The sequence below is a fragment of the Stegodyphus dumicola genome, chromosome 3, assembly GCF_044657685.1.
Source record: "Stegodyphus dumicola isolate Sdum_Otavi_A_Nest chromosome 3, ASM4465768v1".
Lineage (NCBI taxonomy): Eukaryota > Metazoa > Arthropoda > Arachnida > Araneae > Eresidae > Stegodyphus > Stegodyphus dumicola.
Window position 1 is genome coordinate 145,950,581 of NC_140770.1, and position 7,901 is coordinate 145,958,481.

A 7,901-nucleotide genomic window follows, 5' to 3' on the forward strand; every position below is an offset into this window, starting at 1 on the left:
AAAAAGGCTTTTATTTCTTTTAAACTGCTAAGTTCGTTAATTAATAACCGACTAGAGTCATTAAGTTATACCAATGCTGGAACGTGAAAGGTGCGCAAAGCACTCCCCAGTATTCGAACTCCGTACCTCCCGAATACTCATCGAGCATATTTCCAGTTACGCCACGAAGGCATGGGGAAAGGATGGAGAAAATATCTTATAACTGATTTATCAAACTTGAAAATAGAAGCGATATGACAATTCGTTTCAAGGATCGTATGGACTTGCATAAAGTACCTCTTTAGAACATCAGCTACGTGATGAGGCCTAGGCCATACTAATGGCAGAGAGTTAAGATCAGTGAACTCTGGAAATTCAATCCCAGGCGAGGGGGTTAGCCGCACGGCTTATTCATGGTTTTCTATATGCGTAAAGTGAATGCGAGACAGTATCCGTTAAAAAATCCTCTATTAAGGCATCCTTCTCCTTAGGCAGCTAGTCCTCGTGTGCTTTACATATTCAAATAACCAAACCTAACCTGCTTTAGGACCCGCGGAAGATAAATTAAAGATCTTATGTTTTGCGTTATGGCACAAAGGCTGTTTCTAGATTCTGTCCATTCTTCTCTTCCATTAGTTTCTGCAGCATTATCATGTCTACGAATTTTATTTCACCAAGGCAGAATTTTTTATGATAAGCCTCCTTCGAGGAATAAAAGCAAAGCTTTCAAAGTTAGGTTTGTGGGGAAAAGTACTTGTCATTAGGGAGTTCCAGATCGTTTAGCACGGTAGTAGTGATGTGACAGTCATTTTTTTAAACGAACTTCTCATTGTTTTAATTTGTTAACGTCTTTTATAGTTTTTAGGCACTGGAAACTTTCCGAGAAAAGATTAGCACAGCCAAGCCCCGTCTGTGAGAAAATTCTTCATTCTTCATTGGGATAGCGTATCAACCCACTGAAGCGCTTTGCGTGACACTTTTTTTTGGGGGGGGGAAAGAACAAGAGATGCTGTGGCTTTGCAGACAATCTCCGCACAACGTTTTTCTTTCCTCTAAAACCATGCTCTTAGCGGAACCGTTTTCAAGCTAGTTCTCGACACAAAGAAGGAACTACTGAAAAAATAATGAAGATCTAGACAAACGTATTGTCCAATACAGTATTGCAAATAGTTGTAAATATCCACGATTTCGTATTAACAACAGAGTACGAATTCTTTATGAGACTTTAAAGTTTTTCAACAGGCATATAGCTAACTTGATAGATGTTAAAGTATTGAAAAAGAATATTTGACAAAATTTATGGAATAATGATTCAAAAAGAAGATTTACTTACAGAATTATAAAAGAAATAGATACAAGACGGTGTATGGGGAATGGGTTCATGAACCAATTTCTCACTAATCATGCTCATGTACTACCTACTTATTACAATAGATTCTTTATTAAGAATGTAAAATGTAAATGTGGCGAACTAGAAGCAGATATAGAACATGTGTTATTATGTGATATGTTTAAAGATAAATAATAAGCCCGATTTTGATAAGTATTTATCAAAATTGGGCTTCGATTCTGACATTGTCAGATTATTTAAAGAAGAAAAATTTTAAAAAGGTATTACTTAAATTATGAAGATTGTTACAGAAACAGAGGAAGATATGTTTATACAGTCCCAGTAAATAAATATTGTTTAAGGGATGTTATATTTAAGTTTGTTCAAATAATCAATTATGTTATTTATCAAAATTAGTGATTGTCTGTATACATAATGTATAATGTAGAGAATTGATGTCTGAAATAATGAATTTTATATTGTGTTTATAATTATAAAATGAATTATGTTATTATTTGTTTATTGCTTTGAATCCAAAGTGTGGATTAATTGTAAATTGTTAAGTCTGTAATATTATTGTAATCAAGATGATTGTAATTTGGATTATTTGTAATGTTGATTTTTTTAATAAAGATATTTGTTGGCGAGGCCAGCGAATTTTCAACTCAGGTACGAGTACGGTATGGTGGTTTTGTATAATTTAATGGTTCCATTAATCCCTGCATTTGCCAAAAGGTTGCAGGCTAAAAGAACAGTCTTACGCTCACGTCGCCTGCGACGTTTTGTTCCTGACACTTGCATACGCATGACCTTTCTACTGAATTGCGTGTTTCTTGTACTGATCGCAAGAACTATTTTTGTGCATTTTCATGGCTATCTTGTAGAGACATTAGGATTTTTTTTTGAGCAAGAGAGATTGAAAAATTAGCAACGCCTTCGCCGGGAATCGAACCACGGACCTCTGAAATACCGGCTCAGTGTGCTGATCACTACACCAAGAAGGCGGGAGAAATACCTTATATACTCCCCCTTTTAAAGGGCGACTGGGGTTTTTAGGGGACCCAATCGCCAAATCCTGGATGAAGAAAATCATCATCCAACACCCTTTTTAGTTTGGGTGCCACTGTAGAGACATTAAGTTAAATTAGAAGCAGGCAAGATGAACAATTAGCAATCGTCTTCGCGGACCTCTGAAATACCGGCTCAGCGTGCTGATCACTATACCAAGAAGGCTCGCCAACAAAGTTGGAGAAATACCTTATAATCTGATTAAAATTTACATTGTTGCTTAAGTTTTGCACACCAGTGTCTTAACACTATACATCCTGCATTAAGAAAAGCAGATGAATATCAGAGACCAAATGTTTGCGTAGGAGAATTGGATATATTTACTGACAGTTCGGATTATGATACTGGAATTGGTGCAGTATATGTGGCTTACTTGTTTGGTACAGAAATAAACTATGATAAAATTAGACTTGAACCTTAAAGTTCGGTTTTTCAAGCCGAATGGGTAGCTATCATATTTGCTCTTAAATGGATTGATGAAAACCTGACTGTAAAAACATATAGTATGAGTCTGTACTATATGTACAGACTCATACTATATGTATGAGTCTGTACGTGTATATAAGCACTAGCAGATGCTGATAACACTAATATTTTGGTCTTATGTATAAAAGATCTCCTTGTAAAAGTTGAGAAAATGCATGAAGTGAAAATGAACTGGATGAAAGCCCATATTGGTGTTATAAGCAATGAGAGGGCCGACGTACTGGCCAAAAAGGCTGCTATGGGCAATGACGTGGCTGCGTTCGATATTCAGGCATATAAAATAATTGTTATTGGTAAAATCAAGGATTACCATTATGATTGCTAGAAGGAGAAATGGAATATTTTGGGAAAAAGGAAAGATTATTCGTTGAACTTTGAAGTTTCTAAAACTATGAGAATGATATGCGATTTTGTTTGTAATCAAATAATTACTAGACACGTTCGTTTCCCTGCGTACCTACAAGGATTTAATTTGCAAAATAATACTCTTTACTTTTTTTTTTTTTTTTGTAGTGACGGCAATGCAAGACATTTCCTCAAAGACTGCGTATTATTGCAACATGTTAGCGAAAAACAATATTGCAAAGGATTTTATGAACTTGATAAAGGCAACAGAACAATTTGGGAATTTGGGTTTGATGTTTTCAACTATATTTTAGTTTTAATCTGTGTTGGGTGTGCTGCGTTAACCATGAGGTCGATTATTATCGGCCAGGAGGGTTGCAGTATATTATTACATTACCCTTTAGACTCGTATTTAGGGGCATTTATATTCCCCCAAGTTTGCAGAGCTGACCTTTTGTTGCTACTTTAGATGTCATTAAGAATTTTAGGCCCCGGAATGACTGGCACAAATTTTAATGAATTTATTTGTTTAATAACTCCAAAACTTGGGCTCTTACTTATTTACGTTCTTTATAATTATTGATTGTGTAATTAATAAATAAAAAAGAATAATCTGTGATTCAAACAAAGAATAATCAACAAGCAAGGAATAATCTGTGATTCAAATTTCAGCTAGAATGATTGGCGCAAGCTTGTCTGGATTTTCACGAACTTTACAGTTAAGGAGAGCCAATTTTCGTGGTTGACGGGAAAAAAACGCAAGTACAAATTTTATTACTACTTTCTATATCTAGCAACAGAATATTAAATATAAAACCGTTAAATTTTAACACAGTGTTTATCAGCCGCATGTACTTTACAACCTCGTTGCATTTATCTAGAAAACGATCAGTTCATAGAAATGGAATGTGTAAAATTCAGATTTCACAGCAATGAAATGTGGATTTCCGATGTTAAATCCAGTTCGCTCTGTAATCAGTTACGTATCTACTGACAGTCACAGCTTAAGAAACGATACTACCTTTAAAAAATTCGAGAATCCGAAAAATTTGTAAGCAACTGATCTAAGGCTTCTTTGTCCTGAAACGATCATGCGGGGTCATTATGGGATCAATTCTGAGGTAACAGGAAAGCGATTCCAGTCACTCTGGCGGAGATTTAAGAAGATTCCGAAGTTTCATGAGCATTACAAAACTGTGATAGATCAGCATTTACAAGATGGTATCATGAAAGAATCATCAAACTGTAATTGAATGATTGTTAGAATCAGACGTTTCTTTCCACTTGAAACCTGTTTCAGTATTTTTAAAACCATGTAAATATAGACTTGTGGCTGTTTGAAAAATCTAGTTGCGGTTCTCATTCTTTACTGAATTCCAACAGACGGCTGTTACTGATATGAAGTTTGACCGCCTCTGTCATACGCGGATTCAGTCACCCAATTCCATGCTTGTTTATCGGGAATCAAACCCAGGTTTGCTTGGAATAACCGGTTTATAACAAAGCCTACGAAAGCTATTTGCCAAAGGAAAAGAATGCCTTCCTAGAGGATATTTTAAGGAAAATTGCTTCGTAGTCGCGTTAAATACATAAAAAACTGCAAAAAACCTCCCACGCAGCCAGCCTACCGGATTACCTATGTCGCACCGTGTCAAATTACCAAAGTTCAGCGTTCATTCCGTTCGGCTTTGTTATGCTAGAACCTGAGTCGAGCGATAAGTATTAGGCAAAGTTATCCATTCGCCGAGCGATAAGAGTTATCTATTCACCGATTATTTTATGCTACCTGTAGAGGTAGCATAAAATAATAAAACGGACACTATTTCTCATCTAGATTTTTACTAATTCGTTGTAGTTTTAAGATTTCTCAGAAATGTTTATAAATGCACGAATATTGCACAGGCTTAGAAAATTTCCCGATATTTCCTCTATAGAAGAGCACGAGACGAACAATATTGTCTAAAAAGATTATATGCAGCAATTAGACACTTCCAGGGAGAAAACACACTTTGCCGCCCAACCAGTATAGTGGTTAGCGTCTCTGACTGTCGTGCCGAAAAGCCCATGTTCGAACACGGGACAGTGTATGGTGCCCGTGTGGCATGGGGGCATTCTAAATATGCGGCGAGCCGGAAGTACACTAGAGAGGTTGATGGTAGGGGGACAGGAGTGGGAGACCCTCGGACCCGTCCCTCCGGGGTGTTTTCCATCAAAATTGATGGCAGAACTGAGCTAAATCGCACTGCAACCTGTAAGGTGCTCAAGGCTGTTGCCAACGACAGGCGTAAACTTGCGTGTCTTGCCACGAGGATTTCCGTGGGCTGGGGCTGACTATAGGTCAGAGAAGTGAGCATTAGCAACCACCACCACAACAAGAAACACACTTTCCTCATTAGTTCATTTTGACAGCGGAATACGTTTTCTGAGCATAAGAAATTAATTTAGTTAAATAAATAAGGAACTAAATATAATGACACACTTAACAAATTTATTATTTGTAATGAATGCGTATTTGGAAACACGAACTTTGTTGATAAGAACGATATATTTTAACGCTGCTAATAGGCAAAGTTCACACATATATCTTTCTGCAGAAAATTTTGGCGCTCTTTATATTACAAGAGAAAATATCCGTATTTTGCTAATTACAGTGAAAAGAAATATATTAAAAACTACTTAAACTATTCTATAAACTACAAAATAAGAACTGTATCGTACCACTATATAAAAGGAAGTACAATAAAGCTTATGTTTGATCCAAAGAAGAACCATATGAGTAATATATTATATATACTATCTCTTTTCATTAAATGTAATGATCTGTAACGACGAAAGAGGAAGTTAAACTGCTACTTATATTATTATACTTATTGTTCCGGTTTGACTAGAAACTTTCACTATGCCGATGTTCCGGTTTGATTAGAAACAAACTTTTCTCTGCCTCAGAATGGCAACAGTGAGAACTTAACTTTCGATTCGTTATGACGCAGATAGAACGCTGCTCCTGAGATGTAACATTAGATTCGATTCTAGATTCTAGATTAGATTAATTTTAGTATTTTAATAAATCCTTTTAAAACTAGATTGAGTATTTGATCATAGAATTATAGCTGAACCACCGCTTGCAGAAATTTTATAGATGTGGCATTTAGATACGTCGTTAGATAGTTAGATGCGTAGGCAGCGACATTCGTGATTCGAATAGTGTACGTTAGTGCGTACATAAACATTTTTTGGTGCTATATGCCGGGAAGCCGGCTACTATTCGAAAATATGGATTCGTAAGTATGGATTAGCACGGTGTGAAGTGTGCGAAGCCTGCAAAAAACAGGTAGGATAAGTTTTCTATTTTAAAGTAATTATGGAAGATCCTGTGGCTAAGCTTAAATCAAAACGCAAAGTATTAAGGACAGCAGTGTCCAAGGTACTAAAGAAAATTGAGACAGAATTAAGCAAAGATGACGTTAGTATAAATGTAATAGAAGAAACTTTAGACATATTAAACGAAAAGGCAAAAACTCTGAGTGATTTAAACACTCAAATAGAACAGGATTTGAAGGTCCTAGAGGATGAATTTGAACTTGAAGTTTCATCTGCTCTAGAATATGAAGAAAAAATCCAACTGTGTGCAATTTAGAGCACGAAAAAAATTGAGGAAATTACACAAATTCGAAAATTCGGATCCTAATGAAACCGCTATAGATTCCAAACTTGAAAATAATAAAATTATTCGCCTTCCAAAATTGACTATCGCTAAATTTTTTGGTGATTCTAGCAATTGGCAGGAATTTTGGAGTCAATTCGAGGCAGCTATCCATAACAATGACTCATTATCGAAAGTAAATAAGTTCAGTTACTTAAAGTCATTACTAGGTGGGGTAGCTTATAATGACGTTTCCGGACTCTCGCTTACAAATGAGAACTACGATTCAGCTATAGAATTGTTAATTAACAGGTTTGGGAGAAAAGATTTGGTAATAAATGCTCACATGAATAAACTGTTAAATCTTTCCCCTGTTAGAAATGTAAGGGATATAGAAAATCTTAGGAATTTATATGATCAGTGTGAAACTTAAATTAGATGCTTAAAGTCAATGAACGTCGTATCAGAAACTTACGGTAGTTTACTTTGCCCATTATTGCTAAAATTAATTCCATCAGAGATAACATTAGAATACAGTCGCAGTAGAAACAGTGACCAAACATGGAACGTTAACGAATTAATGGAATTTATTCGTAAAGAAATAGAAAGCCGCGAATGAGCTACGCAGTTAAATGAGTGTAGAGAAACACATCACCGAGCGGGAATGATTCATAACTGGAGGCACAAATCAAACGATCGTCTCCACTCCGCTCACGATAATGTAAACAACAAGCGCAGTAAACAGTTTGAAAGAAGTTCGCCTAAAACGTATGAATATGTTGCTCCAGTCGCTAGCAGTAAATGCATATATTGTGACGAACTACACGATTGGGAGCGCTGCGAAATTAAAACCGTGGAGGAGAAAAGAAATATTTTAAAATCTCAAGCCCGATGTTTTTTGTGCCTAAAATCTCAGCATAAAATTAAGCACTGTAAAGAAAGAAAAATGTGCGAAATATGTAATAAAAAACACAATAGGTCTATTTGTTTCCAACTCGAAACCAAATCGGAGAAAAACGAGGTCGTGTCGATAATTCCATCCAGTAAAGA